This window comes from Suricata suricatta, chromosome 11, assembly GCF_006229205.1.
Source record: "Suricata suricatta isolate VVHF042 chromosome 11, meerkat_22Aug2017_6uvM2_HiC, whole genome shotgun sequence".
Lineage (NCBI taxonomy): Eukaryota > Metazoa > Chordata > Mammalia > Carnivora > Herpestidae > Suricata > Suricata suricatta.
In genome coordinates, this window is record NC_043710.1 from 101,175,111 (window position 1) to 101,197,348 (window position 22,238).

The 22,238-nt window shown below is 45.1% G+C and overlaps 1 pseudogene; it reads left to right on the top strand.

Moving 5' to 3' along the window:
* Window positions 1–2,335: 2,335 nt before the first annotated feature.
* LOC115272683 lies at window positions 2,336–5,429 on the top strand (annotated as a pseudogene).
* The last annotated feature ends 16,809 nt before the right edge of the window (window positions 5,430–22,238 follow it).

A 22,238-nucleotide genomic window follows, 5' to 3' on the forward strand; every position in this document is an offset into this window, starting at 1 on the left:
TCCACTTAACCGAAATGTCACAGACATTTGCTCCTCGTTCCTGGGCCTTTTTTTTTTTTTTTTTTTTTTTTTTTTTTTAGTTTTGACAGCAGGATAAGTCTCTGTTAACTCACCTGGCTGTCGTAAGAGACTCTTGAAAAGTCATTAGCCAAGGATTCAAGAAAAAGAAGTCCTTGCTAATGTAAGACAGAATTCTTAATATATTGAAAGAGATTATCATATGTCACTTAGAAATTCAACCTCATTTGTTCGAAACATAGCTCTTTCCTGGTTGTCTAAGTTTTCATGGTTGCGGGGCTTTGCCACCACACGGGAGTGTCCGCAGCACACAGTTAATGCCAGACCAGCATCCTCTTCTGCTCTACCCCTCCCTGGCCTGCTGCGGTTCGCCTCGCCTGACGTCCCCACAGGTGCCCGGGGAATTCGAGCCGATCTGAATATGTAATCATGTGGCCTGATAAGCTGAAGTGTCATCTCGGGGGAGCTCTCTGGCTGCTACCCAGTTCTCTGCAACTAGTTTCCTAACTGCCTCTGAGAGATGCCGAGAACACCATGTGGCTGTTAACCTTCTCCACTTTAGTCATTTTCTGCTCACACTGGCTGGAAGCCCAGCTCCCGAGAGCGTACAGGAAGTGGGCACAGGACATTTCTTTCCTTCTAAGACGCACTAGGGCACACTTCCCGCGGCCCGAGGGAGAGATCTGAGCAGGCTTCGAGTCAGTGTATCTTTAAAGCATTCATTATGCTGACAACGGAGTTCCATGAAACCCACAACTATCCCTTTTATGTAAGTCACACAGAGTTCCAGAAACATGTCATAATACCAGGAAGTAAATAACCACTGCCTTGTTTTATGAATATGAGAGTTTCGGTGAAGATGCCTAAATATTGTGATTGATTTAAAACTAGATGAGCTGACGTGTAGGTATTTACAACATCAAAGGGTTTCTCTGATTGAATCCGTTTCTCAAATGTAACATAAAAGGAGGACATCCATCTTAACTAGCAATTTAAAAACAGGTACCTTGGTGTTCCAGCCTCTGATTTAAACACTAAGGTGATCGGTTTGGAGGGAGGAGCCTCCCTGTGGACTGACTAGTCAGACCAAAGTGCGAAAGACCTGCTATCCCTCTCGAATGCATGATGATAATGAGCAACACCAGTAAATAGCTGACCGGTACTCCGTGTCCATTCCTCTGCACAGTCGCATCCATACAGTCACATCTAACCTTCAAAGCACATGTCTAGAAGATGGATATTATTAGTCTTAATTGTGGATGTTGTTGGAGTTGAGACTGTCTCCTTATTGCTTATCACGGTCTGAGAGTAAGTCATCTTTCTTGAACTCCGACATGTCCGCTGAGGTCAGAGCTCAGGCAGACGAGCTTGCGCTATTTTTAGGTGGGACTCCGCAGGGCAGCTGCAAAGCCAGAGTCCCACGCACACGCCGTTTTGACTCAGCAGCCGAGCTCCGCTTCACGCTTTCCGCCTTCTCCGAACTCCTGGAGCAGCCGCACAGAGGACGCGGGGGACACGCTGTGCAGGGTGATGCGCGCATCAGGTCAGCAGAGGTGACGCCGTGCCCAGAGCTCCGAACAAACCCCGTCAGTAAATGTCCGCTGAGAGCGGGGTTCTGTCCCATTTCAGAGGCTGCCGTGATGCATCGCAGCCCTGACCCCAGGGACAGAGAATGAGGGTCACCGAGGACCGAGACATCCTGTGGAGTCTCAGTCCAAGGAGAAGCTGGATTGAAGAGTGGCCGGGCCCCACCAGGCAGAGAGGTTGACACCTCCAAATCGTGGCTAGAGGTTTCGAGACGGGAGACAGAGTCCACACTGAGGTATCAGATCAACGTTTTCAGTTTGGGTCACTATTGTTTCTTAAGAACCTTGCCAGGTACTCTTGGATCTCGAGCCCTCGTCCCTCCGTGTCTGACGTCTGGCCCCCGCTGCTGACTTTCTCCACCACCGCCGTGGCCTCCGTGGCCTTTCTGGCAGCACAGACCAAGCCTTGCCTGACATCAGTAGAATTATCGAGTCTTAGATTTGGGAGGACACTTTCATGCAAATATCTAAGACCCTATTTAGAGGTTTTTTTTGTTTTTTTTTTTTCTGCAGCAGGAATGGAGAATTTAATGTGGGTGTAAGGATATCATAACCTTGACACATTATTCTCCTGGCATTTCCCCTTTTCCAAGAATGTGGGTGACCCTGAGCTCATCGCTCCAGGGAAGGGACCCAGCTGGTCAGAAAGTAGGAACGGCCAAAGGGCGTTTTATGTCTCTGTGTCTTGAAGGGGGGAACTTAGAGTTTTGGACGTGGCTTGTCGGCGGAACATGTGGGAGAAGCAGGGGTCAGAGAAGACGGTGGGTCCAGGAGCCAAGTTCCCTCCTTTCTAGGCAGCGCCCCTGGGGAGGTAGCAGTGTCCCCAAAGAGCAAACAGCCCCTTGTAGACTCAGCTCTTCATGTTTCCCTGCCCCTAAGTGGTGAGGCACATCTGCATGAGCCCCGCATCCTAAAGGGCCATGAGCTGTCTCTGGGTGACTCAGCACCAGCAGGGGACTCAAGGCCCCCCAGGTCCCCAACTGACCGGCCAATGCGCATGTAAACCCCTCTAGGACCTTTGCCTCAACCCCACAGAAAGCGGGAGAAACCCAAAATTACCTGAGATTGTTATTCTTTTTTTTTTTTTTTTTTTTTTTTTTTTTATCTTGAGAGAGAGAGAGAGGAGAGAGAGAGAGAGAACCAGTGGGGGAGGAGCAGAGAGAGAAACAGAGGATCCTAAGCAGGCTCCATGCTGACAGCAGAGAGCCCCATATGGGACTCAAACTCACAAACCGTGAGATCATGACCCGAGCCAAAGTCGGGCGCCCAGCTGACTGAGGCACCCAGGCGCCCCCTGAGATGGTTATTCTTAGCCTGACAGTAGGAGGATTGAACATAGAGTTGCGTGACAAGAAAAGTTATTTTTCTGGATTAACTGAGTCTGTGAACTGAGCCTCCTGTACCGGCTGTACATGTAAAACACCGATAACCATGTATGATAAATGGTCGAAATGTTACAGGTATTCTTAACACTGTTGTACCCATGAATCCACAGTCCGCCCCAAAATCTGAAAGGTGTCTTTCACGTGTACAACTGCCAGTTGAGCTTTATGTGGTTCATACATCCAGGTGGGAAAATGTTGGGTCAGTTTATTGCTCTTTCAAAATCCATTCTTAAAAAAATAAAAAAAGAGGGGCACCTGGGTGGCTCAGTCGGTTGAGCATCTGACTTCAGCTTAGGTCATGGTCTTGGGGTTCTTGGGTTCAAACCCCACTTCGGGCTCTGTGCTGACAGTTCAGAGCCCGGAGCCTGCTTCGGGTTCTGTGTCTCCCTCTCACGGCCCCTCCCCTGCTCTCACTCTGTCTCTCTCTCTTTCTGAAAAATAAATAAACATTAAAAAAATTTTTTTTAATGTTGGAAGATAATCAAGACAAAGTCTAGGACTTACTTCCCATTTTCATAGAACTGGGCATTCCATACCTTCTTTCTTTGTGGGTTTCCTTTTCCTATAAATCTAAGTGGACCTGCCCCTGGCTTCATGGGGTTAGGAGCAAAGGAGCTGTGAGGTGTCACCCCCATTTACTCCAAGGTAGAAAAAAAATTGTGAGCCAGAGTTCTGCTACTACTGTATTCACCAGAATTATTAAAATAAACTACCTTGGAATTTAGAATTGGTGCTGAGGAAGCATTATTTCTGTATCAGATATAGATACCATATGATAATAGAACTGGCTGTGAGCCAAATCCATCACCGCTCCGGATACCGTCCCCTAAATAGAGCTTTCTTGGGTAATTCTTAGTACATTATCATCAGTAACCAGAGCAGCATATGGATTCAAATATTGCCACTCAATTCCATATAACTGATGAAATGCAAAGTCGAATGAATGTTAGTTCATGTTATTTATTTTTCTGCTCAACAGAGGTCAGTTGGTGTGATGTTGGACTGCCCTATAAAGAAGAACCAGAAATTTCTTTCTTGCAAGATGATGGAGAGGGAGATTAAGCAAAGAAATACGATTTACATCTGAAAGCGACGGGTCTAATATTTATCAAGCATCTCTACCTAGACTAAAATATATAATCCTCTCAAAGTCTTCTGAGGCATAGGTGTTGTTGGGACTATTTTTAGATCAAGAAACTGAGGCTTAGGAATTTAAGTAGCTAACTGAATATTTTGCACACAGTGACTAGCAGAAGCAAGGTGCAAACAGGGATATCTTTTTTTAAGTAATTTATATTTTATTTTATTAGGTTAATTTATTTATTTTGAGAGAGAGTGTGTGTGTACACAGGAGGGGCAGAGAGAGAGGGAGAGAGAGGATCCCAAGCAGGCTCTGCTGCATCAGCATGGAGCCCTGTGTGGGGCTCGAAGCCATAAACCATGAGATCATGACCTGAGCCAAGACCAAGAGTTGGACGCTTAACCGACTGAGCCACGCAGGCGCCCCAACATTGGTACATCTTATGTGGATATCTGATTCCAAATTCTGTTCTCCTTCCTAGAGCATCTCATTTACTGTCTGAGCCATTTGCTAGGTAACAGAACCAATACCTAGTTTCTTCTGTCTCTAGACAGATGAGGAAACTATAGCTCAGAGTAGTTACGTGTCTTCCCAAATTACATGATTATTTAATGCCACTGAATTCAAACCCACTTGTTCACAGTGGATTTGCCACCAGAACTCAGATATCATGAAAACTACCCCAAAATCTAAGCTAAAGTGGGAAAGGAAAAGATTCGTATTAATATCATTGTCCCTGAACACATGGATTGGAGCAGGACTGCCACTACCTCGTCTACAGTTGTGGCGAGATTGACACAAGAAACATAGAAAAATTTGAGAAGGAGGCCGCTGAGCTGGGAAAGGCCCCCTCAAGTATCCCGACATCTGGATAGAGGAAAGCTGAACGTGAACGTGGCATCACCATTGATCTATCCCTGTAAAATTCCAGACGAGCAAGGAGTATGCGACCGTCACTGATGCGCTGGGACACAGACTGTGTCAGAAACATGATGACAGGCACATCTCCCGCTGACTGCTTCCTGACCGTCGCCACTGGGGTTGCTGAATGTGAAGCAGACATCTCCAGGAACGGACAGCCCCACGAGCATGCCCTGTGGCTCCTGACACTGGGTGTGAAACAACTAATTGTTGCTGGTAACGAAGTGGATTCCACAGAGCCACGCTCCCGCCAGAAGCCTAGGAGGAAGTCGTTAAGCAAGCCAGCACCTGCATGAAGAAACCTGGCTCCCACCCCAACCCAGTAGCGTTTGTGTTCATTTCTGTTTGGAATGCCAACAGCATGCTGGAGCCAAGGGCAAACATGCTTTGAGTCAGGGACGAAAAGTCACCCTACAGACTACAATGCCAGGGAAGCCACCTCCCTCCTCACAGTTCTAGCCTGCATCCTGCCACCGGCTTGTCCAACTGCCAAGCCTTTGCATCTGCCCTTCCAGGACGTCCTCAAAACTCATGGTCTTGGCACCATCCCTGTAGAGACTGGTGTTCTCCAACCCAGCCTAATGGGCCCCTCTGTTCCAATCAACATTACAACTGAAGTGAATTCTGTTGAAATGCTCTTTGAATGAAGCTCTTCCTAGGGACAAAGTGGGCTTTGATGTCAGGAATATGTCAAAGTACTGGTGTGTGTTGCAGCTGATAACAGCAAATATGACCCACCCCTGGAAGCAGCTGGCTCATCACAGGTGATTATCCGGAACCATCCACGCCAGACCCGTGCCGGCTACGTACCTAGCTGGATTTTCACCGAAGCTCGTGCTGCTCCCCGGGTCCGTGGAGCTGAACAAGAAGACTGGCTGTCATGCTGGGGAGAAACTGGAAGATGGCCCCAGGCTCTTGAAATCTGGTGAGGCTGCCATCGTCGATGTGGCTCCTGGGCAGCTCGCGTGTGCCGAGAGCTTCTCTGACTGTCCTCTGGGTCGGTTTGCTGTTCGTCACAGGACATCGATGGTTGCTGTGGGTGTCAGCAAAGCAGTGGACAGGAAGGCAGCTGGAGCTGGCGAGGTCGCCAGGTTGGAAAACCCGGAGGCTAAATGGCTGTGATCCCTGACACCTGCGGTCCCGGTTTTAATCAGGGTGGAAGAATGTCTCAGAACCGGCCACTGAAGTTTATTCATGAAAAAGTGATGAGCGGTAGTGCATCATAAAGCCTTGAGAAGGTAAGCAGAATGTTCAGTAGATCGTTTGTTGTGTGTGAGTGTGTGTGTGTGCGCGTGTGTGTGTGTGTGTGCGTGTGCGTGTGTGTGTGTGTGCGTGTGTGTGTGCGTGTGTGTGCGTGTGTGTGCGTGTGTGTGTGTGCGTGTGTGTGTGTGTGTGCGTGTGTGTGTCTGGGTGGCAGTTTTAACTTACTAGCTTTCAAAACCAATACTTTTTAATGGAAACAACTTCACCAAAAATCTGTCACAGAATTTTGAGACCCAGTAAAGCAAAGCGTAATGAGAAAACTGAATCTTGTTTTGGTTAACACTTTAAATCTCCATAGTACTGCTTAAGTAGAAGACCTAAGTCAGAGTTGCCCATAATTTCCTCCTGCTGTTTCATCTACTGAAATTTCAAAATTTAGTAGTTTTGGATTAACATTGTCTTCCGGGCAGGAATCTGTGGGCTTTTAATACATTGAAAGGAAGACTCATGCAGGTTTTTTTAAACCTCTCTTTTATAAGGGATTATTTATTATTGAGAAAAACCAACTGAACAGGCGAGGGACAGAGACAGAGGGAGACAGAGAGCCTGAAGCAGGCACTATGCTGACAGAAGCAAACCTAATGTGGGATTTGAACTCATGAACCTCGAGATCATGACCTGAGCTGAAGTTGGATGCTCAACTGATTGAATCAGTCAGGTGCCCTAATCACCTGTTGCTGGTTTTTATTTTTTTTTTTATTTTTATTTTTTTTGAGAGAGAAAGAGACAGTGTGAGCAGGGGAGGGTCAGAGAGAGGGGGAGACACAGAATCTGAAGACAGATCCCAGGCTCTGAGCTGTCAGCACAAAGCTTGACGTGGGGCTTGAACTCATGAACCATGAGATCGTGACCTCAGCCAAAGTCTGACGCTTAACCAACTGAGCCACCCAGGTGCCCCAACTCATCATTAGTTTTTTAAGGACACATTGAAAAGGTATGGGTGAGTCTCTGTCAATGAAGAGTGACAATTCTTCATAGGTTAGGACAGATAAGCAAAGATTATCATTGTTTATTGATAAACTTATTATAAGAAGGCCCAATCCTGCAATACTCAAGTCCACATGTTCCATATAAAATTGTATGTAGCTACATCAATATCGAGTAAATATGTTGGTATCATCTCAAATGTTGGTTTCCCACTTATTGGGATGTGCGCTCTCACATTAACAAATTTAGAAATAGTCTAAAGAACTCCAAGTGTGAAAGTTAAATACTACTGAAGATTGTCCTGCTAGAGTTTGTTGTATCTAGATTTGGAGCCAGGGGGAAGGTACTGCAAGCTGGAAAAAAAACAGAGAGAAAATTCAAACCCAGAACTTCTAATTTCCTCTCTAGGACTCTATTGTGCACGTGACTGTAACTTCTCCTAAGTCTAGGGTTGAGAATTTTTTTAAACATTTATTATTTTTGAGAGAGAGTGAGAGACACATTATGAGCAGGGGAGGGCCAGAGAAAGAGAGAGACACAGAATCTGACATAGTCTCTGTGCTGATAGCTCAGAGCCCAGCGTGGGGCTCAAACTCACAAATGACGAGATTATGACCTGGGCTGAAGTTGGACCCTTAACCAACTGAGCCACCCAGGCGCCCCCAGTGTTGATCATTCTTAATGTCTTCTGTAACCTTTGTTGAGTATTACTACTTAATCTAGATGACACCTGGGTCATCCCACCTCTTAAAATCTAGACGAGACTACTTATAGTCTCCAATGCACCTCGCGTCGAAAGCCCAGTGCCATCTCCAAGATTTCTGTGCATTCCCAGGGGCTTGTGTGTTCAGGACCACCCCTCAATTCCACTGACTTTTTGTTCTCCGCTTGGCATCTCACAACAATTTTTTTGTCACCACCTGGGTTCTTGAACTATCTTCCTTACGTTTACACATAAACAACGGATTTTGGGTAGCAGATTTTATAGAAAGTTCAGAGAAATTCAAAAATAGATGCGTTTGCATCACTGGCCCACAAGCAGTTAGAACTGAATAATAGTCATCCTGTCCTATAAAGTCCTCTGGCTGATTTCCCATGATGCTCAGACTTTCTCCTTTCCATCCGCTCCCACCACCAGCACCAACTATTTTTTAAATGCAAAGTCTTTCTACCCTCTATTTGTTCTGCCCAGACTTCTGAATCCTACTGTAGACTTTTTTTTTCATACCCAAATGCTTTCAAGGTGTTTTCTTTATTGAAGACCATTTATTCCCAGTGGGAATTCTATTATCAACGATTAAGAAAACAATAGGATTTATCTAGCCACCCACCAATGATACCACGTGTTCTGAGGAGTACACTGGAAGAAAATCTGCTCTCAAAGAGGAGCTAATATAATAGGAAATTCTCTTGGGCCTTGCCACCTTGTGAACACAGAGATCACAAACACAATGTGTAACAGTTCAGTCTCTGCAATATGTTCACTTTCCCCTCCCTGCCCAGGAAGCTCATGTCCTGACAGATATGAAGAAGGGCAATACAACAGGAATTTGGCCAGTACAACTAGGAAAATCATCTAGGAAAACCATGTGAGGGGGGAAAGATACCTAGAGGCTAAAGGAGGGAAAGTTACCAGGATGACCACAGGCAGAAAATGGCCCCCCTGAGGTTCAAGTCCGCTAGGTAGGTTCTGAGCTTGCGTCAGCAGGGTTCAGTGGTAACAGCTTCTAACTGTATGTTTAAGCTATTTTAGTTTTACACTCCTCCCGTCCCCCCAAATCTAGCATTATCTGGGCTTTCCACTTCTGACCAAATGGAAAGTATTAACGCTCAGAATTCAACTGACAGTAGAAATCCATGTAACTTCACGTTAGTAGGTGTCTGCCACAAGCAATGAGAAAAACCAATGAACTCTGTGAAAAGACAGTTCTGCACACATTTTAAACAATGCTGCTGGGGTACCTCAGTGGCTCAGTCATTGAGCATCCGGCTTCGGCTCAGGTCATGATCTCATGGTTCATGGGTTTGAGCCCCGCGTCGGTCTCTGTGCTGACAGCTCAGAGCCTGGAGCCTGCTTCAGGTTCTGTGTCTCCCTCTCTCTCTGACCCTTCCCTGCTCATACTGTCTCTCTCTGTCTCTCACAAATAAATAAAAAACATTTAAAAAATATAAAAAAAATTATGCTGCTGTCCACAGCCTCAAAATCCAAAGCACTCCAAAGTCAAAAAGGGTCTCTTCATCAGGTGTCTAGCAATGTCATTTAGTGGCAAAACCTGAACTGTGCAGGTATGAGGCCGCCCGGAATCTTTATTCAGCGGGATTCCCAGGAGTGGTCATGTGTCTTCGTGCACACACATGAAAATGCTTGATTACAGGCTATTCCTACAGCCTCACGGAGGGAGGGCACATAACATAGAGAGCGGAGAACGTACCTTTTTGAAGTCTAAGACATTCTGAATTCCAAAACATTCTGCAATTCTGGCCCCAAGGGTTTCAGATAAAGACTTGTGTATCTATCTTGTGTATCTGACCGAGGAAACTGGGAGCCAACCGAGATTAAGCGAGCGCCAGTGGGGGAGGCTAGTGTGGTCCCAGGGGCCCTATTTTCACATGGCCTGCTTTGAACATGTGGTCTGTCGAAAGGAGAGAAGACTGGAGACAGGACTGTGCTGTAGACGTGTGGAGTCAGGGAGAAGGTGTGACCAGTGAGAATGTCTGGAAAACTGTGCTGAGTCCTTCAGCCAAAGCCAGGCTGCCTACTGGGGCCTGCGGTCCAGCCGCTCACCACCGCCAACGATGCGGGCCGATGAGGGCAGCACAGCGTGCTAGCGAAAGTTTCCTGCGCTATCTTAAGGTATAGGATCCTCTGAATTATTTTTTCATTGTTCATTTGGTTTTCAGAAAAGGGATTATTTTTAAGGGAAAAGTAAAAGACAGAGGTGAATAAATACTTACTAAAGCGATTCTCAAACTCAACAGCAGCACATCAGAATCACTTGGAAAAGATATTTAAACTATCGATTCCTAAACCCAACCCTGCCCCCTGGAATAAGGGGCTCCTGCAAAGGTCCCACGGCACCTGGGGTTTTCAGAATGCCTCCAGGTAATTCTGGGGTGCAGACAAGAATGAGAATGACTGTCTTAGAAATTTTTTTTATTGTCTAAAGAGGGAGAAAGAAAAAGACCTTTTCCCTAAAAGGAATGATAGTACCTAAGATCCAGAAAAGCCCAAACAGTGTGGGGGGCATGCCGTGCAGTTCTCGTTTGAATCACATGTGCCAACCACACAAAGGAAGTTTCGTTTCTGCGAAAACTATCAGTTTCTCTTTTATACGTATTGTTGGCGATTCTAGGCACATAAAACATTTTTCAGCCAATGATTTCATCTTTCCCATAACCGAGGGCGTGGATGCACCCTGCATTTGTGGGCCATCAAGTATTCAGGGAACGTCTGTTCTACGTCAGAGAGAAAACCATCTTCCCACATATTCTCGGGTGTGCTGGATGGGATGTGGTAGAATCAGTGCCTTGACAGGGAGCCAGCTTGCCTTCTGCTAGACTATCTACATAGTAAAGTTTACATGCCTTGTGTGTCTGCACAAGTAATTTGGTTCTCTCTTCTTTTCGGAACCACCTCAAATGAGGAAAGTTTCGTAGGCTAGTCTCTATTTTTTTTTTAATTTTTTAAATGTTTTTTATTTATTTTTGAGAGACAGAGAGCACGAGCAGGGGAGGGTCAGAGAGAGAGGGAGACAGAATCTGAAGCAGGCTCCAGGCTCTGAGCTGTCAACACAGACCCCGATGCGGGGCTCGAACCCATGAACCATGAGATCATGACCCGAGCCGAAGCCAGACGCTTAACTGGGCTAGTCTCTCTCTTATCTTCCATAACATAAGGCTCCACAAATGCTTTCTTTTCGTTTCATGTTTATCCCCCTGATGTTTGGTATCTTTGTGACATGTGACCGTCTTCTTCCTCTGCTGCCTGGGAGGAATGATCTGCCAAACAGGACCCATAGTCTTCGTGTTGACCTAGTCAGACGTACCTTTCAAGTCACCATGTTTCTCTCTCCATTTGGACTTTCTTCTCCCTTTTTCCCCTGTAGGTCTCCTCCTCAGGGAGGCTGCCTGGATCTCCAATTACAATTGGGTTCCCTGTTACTGTTTCTCGGAACATCATGTGCTTATGTTTGATAGCACTCCTCACAATTTAATTAAATGTTTATTTCATATCTACTTTCCTGCTGAATATTTAAGGTCAGGAAGCAAGCCTGGTTTTGTTGTTGTTGTTGTTGTTGTTGTTGTTGTTTTCGTTTGGGGATTGGGTTTGGCTTAGTTTTTGCCTTTCTTTTTTCACCAAAGCCGTGCCTAATGCTAATGCATAGGGGATGAAAAATAAATATTATTGAATCGGTGAATTACATACTCCAAAGACTCAGTAAGCTGAGACCATTGGATAGATTCATCAGAAGGTGACTGTCTCATGTGACTTCACTCATATGAGGAATTTAAGATACAAAACAGATGAACATAAGAGAAGGGAAGCAAAAATAATATACAAACAGGGAGGGGGACAAAGCATAAGAGACTCTTAAATATAGAGAACAAACAGAGGGTCTCTGGAGGGGTTGTGGGAGGGGGGATGGGCTAAATGGGTGAGGGGCATTAAGGAATCTACTCCTGAAATTGTTGTTGCACTATATGCTAACTAACTTGGATGTATATTTTTAAATTAATGAATTTTTAAAAAGGTGACTGTAGACTTTATGAAAAGGTATCCAGAGAAAGAACCAGAGAAAGGGGGCGTGCTACCTCACCTCTGCACAGCACGATCTGCAATTATCATGCTAAAAACAAATGCATTCAAATTGCAAAGCTTCAGTCAATGAATCACAACTAACGTGAACATTTTTATTTCAGAGTTGCACATACTGAACTTTATTTATATCATAGTGATTCAGAACGAATACCTTGATGATGCTTAATGTGCTGCGGCACATGCTTAATTGCAGCTTGTTTTGTTGGTGTTTATTTAAATGTCAGTAAAACTCTCCCACAGATATTAAATTTTATAATTAATCATTCATGAAGCCCTCCTTAGTCAACTTTTCCTTAAGTATTTCAGAGTCTTGTCAGGCCCATTCATTTCCCCTGTGAAGATCTAAGAATTGGTTTTAGGTGATAAATCGACTGTGTTCTCCCAGAGCACATTTTTCCTAAGCGCTTGAAAACATTCATCTCCATGAATCGGAGCTCCGCGCTGGGGCCTGAGCCACAGTAAACACAGTATAACACGCAGCACCTGTCAGCCCCCCTGCACGTGCCGCCGGACATTCTCAAGTTCCTTGCATTTTTATGACAAAATCCATTGATCTATACATTCACTGCATCAGTCAGCCAGCACTCGTGTGAGTGACAGCCATGAGTCATATCTGGGGATAAGATGATATATGACATAATATGACACATAACCGTATGCCAGCCCTCCTGGAGTTTATAGTTCAAGTGCAGAGAGAGAGAGAGAGACATGCAAGCAAACAGGAGCGGTCAAGAGTTATAGCGACTCTAACGGAGGCCAGTATCACTCATAAAGAAAAGGTTGGAGTTTGGGATGACAGGGAGATCAGAAGAGCTTCCTGATTTGAGACGCATCTTACAAAAGTAAGTCGGAGAGGGGATTGGAGTGGGAAAAATAATGGAGACAAAGGATGTTTGGAACCTGATGGAGAAATGGATCAAAGGCTCAGAAGCATGAAACGGCATGGCGTCTTGGACCTGCCGGTCATTAGCCCTCTGGCAGGTCGTTAGGCGTGGAGGAGGACTCTGAAAAATGAGGCAGGAGAGGCACACGGAGACCAGATCATGGAGGGTCTTCGGGCCTGCGCTAAGGAATTTGGATTGTATTTTCCTGGTTATGTGTAGCCTCTAGCGTGTTTTAAGTAAGGAGTGCCTTGGTGCGATAAATAATTTAGAGCATTCACTCGGGCAGTTGTTTAGAGATTGACCTAGAACGTGTGGGCCCTGGAAACATTTTATTCATTTATTCAAACATTTTTAAAGTATATTCTAAGTGCCACATACTGTCCTATGCTCTAAGAATACAGCAACGACCCAAAGAGACAAAATGTCTGCTCTCACAGAGCATTCCAGCAAAGACCTGTAGACAGTAACCAGAAAAACAATCAGATAAACAAGAAAAATGGAAGATAGTGCCAAGCCCTGCAAATAGGAAAACTGGCTGAAACCAGAGACAGTGTCCGATGGCTACTGTAGATTGTATGGCTATGAAGGACCTCTCTGAGCACAATCTGAATGACAAGGGCATGGGTCACTCTCTGACTGGAGGTAGGACCCTCCATGAAAAGAGAATAGGGGGCGTAAAATCCTTAAGGTGGAAAAACTTACCCAGCTCAAGAAATGCAAAGTAGGGAGAAGCAGTAAGGAAATGAGGGGTAAGAGGTTAGGTTGACTAGATCAAACAAACTAGAATTCAAAGGCCATGTGACCCAGACCTGGGACAACGTGTTTGAATTTTATCTTAAAGGCCCTAGGCAGTCACGTATGCAAGTCACTGCCTGGTTTTAGGCAGGCAAGTGATATGGTCATGTGTATAATTTTAAGTGATGCCTGGCTGCTTTGTGGAAAGTGGACAGGAATAAAGCAGAGAGAAGTCAGAAAGCTATTGCAGTAGACCCCGTGGGAGAGATTCAGGCAGACTAGGGGATGCCATTGGAGATGGAAAGAAGCAGCTAGAATTGGATGTTTGTGTATGGAGTTAAAAAGGACTGTGTGATGGGTTAAATATGGGGAATAAGAGACAGAATGCAATAGGGACTAACTCTATTTAGTGTGCAAACTGGCTCGCCTCATTCAGCAAACCGATCCTGTGGTCAGGCTGCCCGAGGGGTGCGGACGCCTTTCCCCTTTCTATGGAGTTTGGGTTTCACTTGCATTGTATGGCATTGTGTTTGTTTTTTGTTTACCAAGAAAGTGATGTCACTTCCTTGGACTTCAGTTTGCCCACCTGCCTGGCTGGGAGATTTTCTGGCGCTTATTTAATCCCTGATAGGGGAGGAGATGGTTTCTTCCTGCCTGGTGGCAGCACCGCGGAGGGAGGGTGCCAGAGACACAGCAGCGCCAGCGTGACCTCAGGGGCACTTCCCGAGCAGCCTTGGCCTGCCAACCAGCACGGACTTCTGAGCGCCTACCGGTTCTCTGTCTGATTTGGAAGATGACACAGGGACTTCATAGGCATGTTCACTGCTCTCCAGGAAGCAGCCATTCACGTGGGGCAACGAGACTGACGCAAACCAGAGAGACACAGGAAGCATGTGAGGCCACGTGCAAGAAAGGGAAGAAGACAGCTTGTCAGAGCCGCGGGGGTTGAGATAAAGGCAAAATCAGGGCTGACTGGGAGAAACACGGAGAGCCTTCTGCTTTGAGCCGGGCCATAGATAAGGAGCCCCGAGGGTCAGGAGGCTGCTGGGCTGTGGTTGTGACGTCACTTGGCACACCGCACGTTGGGGTGCCCTGGGTATGCGTCCTTGACCTTTTGACTCTCCGTCTGTGTGCTTCCCCACGGCCTCAATACCATCTAATCTAGGGGCTCCTGGATGGCTCAGTCCATTGAGCCTCCAACTTTGGCTTAGGTCACGATCTTGCAGTTCGTAAGTTTGAGTCCCACGTTGGGCTCTGTGCTGACAGCTCAGAGCCTGGAGCCTGCTTCAGATCTGTGTCCCTCTCTCTCTCTTTACCCCTCCCCTGCTCATACTCTATCTCTCTGTCTCTCTGTCTCTCAAAAATAAATAAACATTAAAAAAATTTTTTTAAATACTATCTAATCTAATGAGCTAAGAATTCTCCAGATCCCGGCTCCCCAAAAGTCTGATCCGTGTAATTAAATGCCACCACCAGTCACCATCAGTTGCTTAGGCTGAGGTTCTAGAGTCATTCTTTTTTTTTTTTTTCTGGTATAGTTAACATACAGTATTAATTAGTTTCCGGTGTACAAGGTAGTGATTCCACACTTCCATACAACAGCCAGTGCTCATCACAAGTGCTCTCCTTAATCCCTTCACCTAGTTCACCCAGCTCCCCCAACCCCACCTCCCTCTGGTGACCATCAGTGTGTTCTCTATAGTTAAGAGGCTGTTTCTTGGTTTGCTTCTCTTTCTCTCTCTTTTTTCATTTGCTCATTTGTTTTGTTTCTTAAATTCCACATATGAGTGAAATCCTATGGTATTTGTCTTTCTCTTATTTTGCTTAGCATTATATTCTTTAGCTCTATCTATGTCATCATGGCAAGATCTCATTCTTTTTCATGGCTCAGTAATATTCCATTGTATATACACCACATCTTCTTTATCCATTCATCAGTTAATGGACACTTGTGCCGCTTCCATATTTTGACCATTGTAAATAATGCTGCTTATAAACACAGGGCTGCATGTTTCCCTTTGAATTCGTTTTTTAACTTTGAGGATACATATTCAGGAGTGTGAGTACTGGATCAGAGGGTAGTTCTAGTTTTAACTTTTCGAGGAACCTCCACACTGTCTTCTACAGTGGCTTCACCATTTTGCATTCCCACCAGCCATGCATGAGGGTTCCTTTTTCTCTGCATCCTCACCAACACCTGTTTCTTGTGTTTTTGATTTTAGCCATTCTGGCAGGTGTGAGGGGATGTCTCATAGTGTTTTGGTTTGCCTTTCCCTGAGGACAAGTGGTTGAGTGTCTCTGCGTGTACAACACAAGAAGTTTTGAGGATGTTTATTTGTTGACAGCTCACTTGGCAATCTCAGGATGGTCTCAAATAAATCTGGAGGCACAGAAGAAAGAGGGATTATTTTCACTGCGAATTACTTACAATATCTGAAAGTTGCTTGCATATATTTTATAATGTGGGAAAAGGAGCACCGATGTTGTACAGGAAACATCAAAAATACCGTAGTCAGGAACACCTGGGTGGCTCAGTCAGTTAAGCGTCCAACTTCAGCTCAGGTCATGATCTCGCAGTCTGTGAATTCAAGCCCCACATCGGGCTCTGTGCTGACAGCTCAGACCCTGGAGCCGGCTTCGAATTCTGTGTCTCCCTTGCTCCCTGCCCCTCCCCACTCTTGCTTTGTCTCTCTCTGTCTCAAAAATGAATCAACGTTAAAAAAAAAACAAACACCTGTAGTGAAACATCATGGCACAGTGGTACTCCACTGTCCACCTGATTAGTAAAGCCCATGAGAATAGGAACAGGAAGATGTGCCTGAACCTTGCCTGGCATTTAATTCATCCTAGTTCGCATGCTTGGTAATATCTCATCTGCTTGTCAAATTTTATATGTATCTATATATACAAGCTTAACTTTTTAAAAGAGCAGCGTATACCTTACAACTTTTTTAGCAAGAAAATGCTTGCAAGTAACGTTTCTATATTATTCATAAATATTTCAGCATCTATTTCTAAAAGCTAGGAACTCATTTTCTAATACAACAATGCCATTCTTACATCTAAAATAGTTCATAATTCCTTAATATCATTAAGTGCCCACTCAGCATTTAAACTTCCAAAAATACTTCACAGTAGTTCAAACGAGGCCCCAAGTTCACTCTGAACGTTGCATTTCGTTGGTGTGTACTCTATAGAGCCCCCTTCCATCATTCTTTCTCCCCTCACCGAGCCTCTCCCTTTTATACTGAAATTAAACAGTGGGCCAGGAACTGTGCTAGATGCTTAATGGATATTATTCTATTTATTCATCACCAGAACCTGATCTTCAAGTAGCTATTATAATTACCCAGACACAAAGCCAGGAAATGAAGGCTTGGAAAACTCAATACACTAACAGTATACTAAGATACTAATAAATTGATACTCCTGAAGTTAAGTCTGCAGATCTACTCAGCCCCAAAGCTCACGTTCTTTTCGCTAGCTTTGGCCTCCCAGATCGCTTGTACTTGGGCCTCCAAAGCGCACGAGGACCTCTGTTTCATTTTGAAATGCTATCCAAGCAAACTGGAGCCCAGGCACCCCAGAAATGTGGGTTTCTGTAATGAATGCAAGAAAGAGCGTCAAACCTTCTAAGCACTTCGATATTTCCAATTTTTCAGGACTTTTACAACTCCCAGAAAAGCGACAGCAATTACTGAGACAATTACTGAGTCGCTGAGAGGTTGTCCCTCCCACCTCTGCCTCCAACCTCCAGGAGAAGCTGCAAACTTTTCAGAGGTAAGAAGCCAGCAAAGAGGTTGTTGGGAGGGAGCAGGGAGAGGCACAGGGGACAGAGGTCTGGAATGGCATCTCGCTTATTTACCCTCCTTGTCGCCAGGTTTTGCAGATCTGGCCACTACTGACTGCTAACTCTGAATATAATGGAAGTCAGGCAGACTCCATTTTTCTCAAAAAAAAAATTAGTGCTTTAATTTTTATATATAGTGCTTATAATAAAGCAAAGTCATTTTAAATTACTTGCAATCTCTCAGACAGACAATATTTTGATCAGGGGCCACCTTTGTGATCAAAAACCCATTTCAAAAAAGAAATGAAGACATATCCAACAATCTGTCAAAAAAACCCCACAGATACCATATTTACAAATGCTTACAATAATAATGTAATACTCCTAGTGCTATAAATGAGCATACATTTACTTTGTATGTTGATGTTTAAAACAGTCCCAATTTAGTGGGACGTGGGTGGCTTAGTCAGTTGAGTGTTTGACTCTTTTAAAAAAATTTTTTGTAATATTTTTTATTTTATTTTTGAGAGACAGAGAGAGACAGCGCAAGCAGGGGAGGGTCAGAGAGAGAAGGAGACACAGAATCTGAAGCAGGCTCCAGGCTCTGAGCTGTCAGCACAGAGCCCGACGCGGGGCTCAAACCCGCAACCGTGAGATCATGACCTGAGCCGAAGTCAGACGCTTTACCAACTGAGCCACCCAGGCATCCCTGAGTATCTGACTCTTGATTTCAGCTCAGCTCATGATCTTGTGGTTCATGAGTTTGAGCCCCATGTTGGGCTCTGCACTGATAGCCTCTCTCTTTCTCTTCCCCTCCCTGCTCACTCTCTCTCTCAAAAATCAATAAGCATTTTTAAAACACAGTCCAAATTTAGTAGCTTGCACGTAGAGTTTACCAGCAATATAATCCTACTGTAATTCCATATTTGCTGCCATGATACTTGCGTTCAGTCTCCCAGACTTGGGTCTATCATTTTCATGTTACTTTTCGAATTACATGGTGAGTGCCAACTTCATGCCTAATCAAAAGTTGATATTATTCCTGTGTTTTTTCAAAGTACATATAATGAGTCAATCTTTGGTAGCAGGTCCAGTGTTAGATGCTAAATATGAGAGATCTAATGTTTAATAATATACAGTTACTGCCATTAAGTGGCTCAGCCCTGCAGAGAGCCAACATGAAAGGGACACACAGCGTAAGATGATGCGTTCTGGATGTATACCACGATACTGGGTTGTGTGGAGTCCAGAAAAGCTTCAAAGAGTAGATGATATGTGAACAGATGGTGGAAAGATGATGGCAGTGGTGGGTGACGGTGGCAGTGGTGGTGACGATGGTGGTGGTGGTGACGGTCGTCATGCTGATGGTGGTGGGGATGATGGTGAGGTGGGTAGGAGGCTAATGATGGCAGCATTGTTGCTGAGCACTAGCTAAGGGCCTGTGCCTGTGCTGTGTTTATATATTATCTCTCAACAGTCCATCAAGACCAGCATTCCTGACATTTATGCAAAGAAATAACTGTAATCCAAGAAGTTAAGAATTTTACCTAATGTCATACAAGAGGAAGGTAGAATTAAAACCGCTGGTTGAACCCAAACTTCTGGTTCCAACAGCAGCTTCTTATGCAACTCCCCTCAGTCTCCCCCTGCTCAGGAATGTGTCAGGTGGACAGGGGGAGGGAACACCTCCCAGGCAGAGGGGCAAGAGATCAAGAAGGCTTTGAAGTACGGGTCGGTGTCCACATCCACATAAGTGGGGCCTGGCGGAGAGTAGAGAAAGATTATAATCTCTGCTAAAAGCCTTTGTGTAACAGATAGATAACTCTAAATCACTTCGCAACCTGACTCAAATTGAGTCATAGAGGAAAAAAAAAAAAAGAGGTCCCCAAACACTAAACAAATATAAAACGATCATTCTGATGGAAGTGTTGAGGTTGGGGTGGAATGAGCAACGGAGTTTGTTTCCAGTAACTCTGAACACGAGATATATTGCTTTCTGTCTTCTAAACTGCAAGCTACTTTCAAGCAGAAACTAATGAGCAGGTTCCCTGGTTTATTATGTACTTAACATATTCATTCATTTGGCAAACACCCCTGGGTGGGTGGCGGTCACTGCTAGGCGCTGCAGGGAGGAGGTGACGAAGGTGTGAAGCCTCCTTCAACGAGGGAGGGAAGGGGACTGGCATCTCAACAAGGAGGGTCAGTATGGGTGCATAGCAAGCAGACAGCGAGCTTGGATGCATGTGTCCTGCGTCCTCACCTTCCTCCAGTGACCCTCGCTCGGGGACGGGGGTGTTCTCTCCAACAGCACAGTTCGGCACAAGGCACAAACTGCACCATGATTCGAATTTAGAAGCTACTCGATTAAAAATTAGCTTCCCAAGGGGATTGAGCAATCAGAATAACAGCAGACAGGAGCCGGCGGTGAATGACTTTCGGAGTCTAATACCCTTTCTCGTTCACTAAGCTCCCGACATGGCCCTGTGGGGTCTGTCGCCCCCCGATTGGGGTGTTTCACCTTTATGTCCTCTGGGAATCTACCTGTGTGTGATACCACAGTTGATACTGAAAAATAAAAATATGTTTGCTTGGGAAGAAAACAGGAAAAAGGATTACACCTTATAATTATTAGTGTGTAAAGGCTTCCACTTTTTCCTCAGTTTTCTTAGGCTAAAAGCTACCCAGCAAAGTTTTGGTTTTAAGTGTAGTAACTAGAGGAGTAAGCAGTTAGTCACAGGATAAGACTTCGTTAAAATAAATGACTGGATAATCCAATGGAAAAATTGCAGAGCAATCAACATCAAGAGTACTAAACGGCAAGTGAGCACAGAGAAGGACAGGGAACTGTGGGCGGGGGCTCCCAAGCAGTGCTTTACATGGAGGACAGAAACTGTGGTCTCTCCTAGGGGGACAGACACCATGTGCATCAGGGGGCAAGACGACTGTGTTCGACGGTGGGCCGCACCTGCCAAAGCGCAGTGAGAAATGGAACCAGATGTTCCCCAGGTCGGAAGATTCAGTGCTTGCCCCGTCCTAGCCACCTCTCCCTATCTCTCAGGCTCACCCTCTGAAGCCCCCCTACAAAGTGGGGCCACAGCGCTGTGGACGTCAGACTCACATGGAAGGTGCCTCTGCACAGTGGTTCACAAGGACACATTGCTCCTACACAGATCTGGCAAAGGATGACCCACTAGGTGTGAAAGCAACAGAAAAGCAAAAGAGTGATAAATTCTAGTGAATCTCAGGAGTTGAGTTTATGGTTTGATGACATTTGTAATGAAACCGCCTCTGCCTACTCATGCATCATTCCGGAATGTTCCCTTCTCTGTCATCATCCATTTTCCTTATCTCCCCGCCGGGCTGTTTCTGGCATGTATACACATAGTTTTATCTTCATCACCTTATAAAAATGTCCTCTCTGGACCTTACTGCCCCCTTCCGCTACTCCCCATTTTTCTATTCTTCTTTGCGGCAAAACCCTGGAAAGATTTGGCTCTTCACTATATCTTCCTCCAATTCTGTCGCCACACTCGAACATTACCACACTTTGGCCACAACCACTCCCCAAAACTTCTTTTCCAAGGTCACTGATAATCGCCACGGTGCTGAATCCATGCTCAGCCCTCATCCCACTTGATGTACTAGCAACATTTGATACTACTGATTGTGTTCAACTTCTTGGAAATGCTTTCCTCGCTTGGGATTCATGGCCATGCACACCGGCTGCCTCCTTTACGGGTTTATCCGCTTCCGAATGTCCAGCACTTGGCTCTTAGACCCTCTCCTGTTCCTCACTGTTCTCCCCTGGGATCTCATGACTTTAAATATCGTCTTTGTGTTGATGACTGCTAGATTTATACTTTCATATTTATACTCCACTTTGATGTCTCAAAAGATCTCAAAATGAATATGGCCAATGCTGAATTCCTCATCTTCCGGAAGCCCTCAGATTTGGATCACCCCAAAATCTTCCCCACCTCAGTCAATAGCATCCGTCTTTCCACTTGTTAAAGCCCCTCATCTCAGCAATAACAGTCTAGTTTCATTTAAGAGCTTTTTTTCTTCTTTTCCCATGGGTAGAAGAACCCTAATAAAATGTCATATGTCCCTTTGAGGAGGGACCCAATGCCACAAGTGCCATAAATCTTCCTCCCAGTCTTCCCAAAAAGGAATGTGGTCATTTACGAGGGTGACTTTGCACTGTGGGCATGGAAATAACCAAACCTTTCTGGGATTACTGAAGACTGAGTTGGCACAGATTCCTGAGAACCCAAAATGCCACTGTGGTCTACCAGATCAAGCGAGGGCCTACAGAAATCAGATGAGTGATGTAACTTTGGCCTAAGTCCTTCATGAGCCCAGTGGTTCCAGATACCCATCCTGTGATTATTTCACCAGTTTCTAGTTCCCTAGTCCCACTTAAGCCTCATTTAATTGGAATAGACATTCTCAACATGGCAGAATCCTCCCACACAGGGAGGGCAGACTATCACAGTCAGTATGACAGACTTTAGAGTCAGCCTGCCTAGGTTCGGATCCTATATATGACCATGGCTGTGTGACCCTGGACAGCTGTCTTAGCTTCTCTGTGTTTCAGTCTCCTAATCTTAAAAATGCCCTGTAAGGACGGTATGCGGACTAAATGAGTTAGTATTTGTCAGATGCTTAGAACGGTACCTGCACGTTATGTAAATGCTACATAAATATTTGCTTAACTAAATACACCCCTTAATCCCTTTCTTGATCTCACACTGTTCCTCAAATCAGTTAGGAAATCCTCTTGGCTTTGCTTTCCGAAAGTATCTAATGTTTGATATCTTTACTTTACA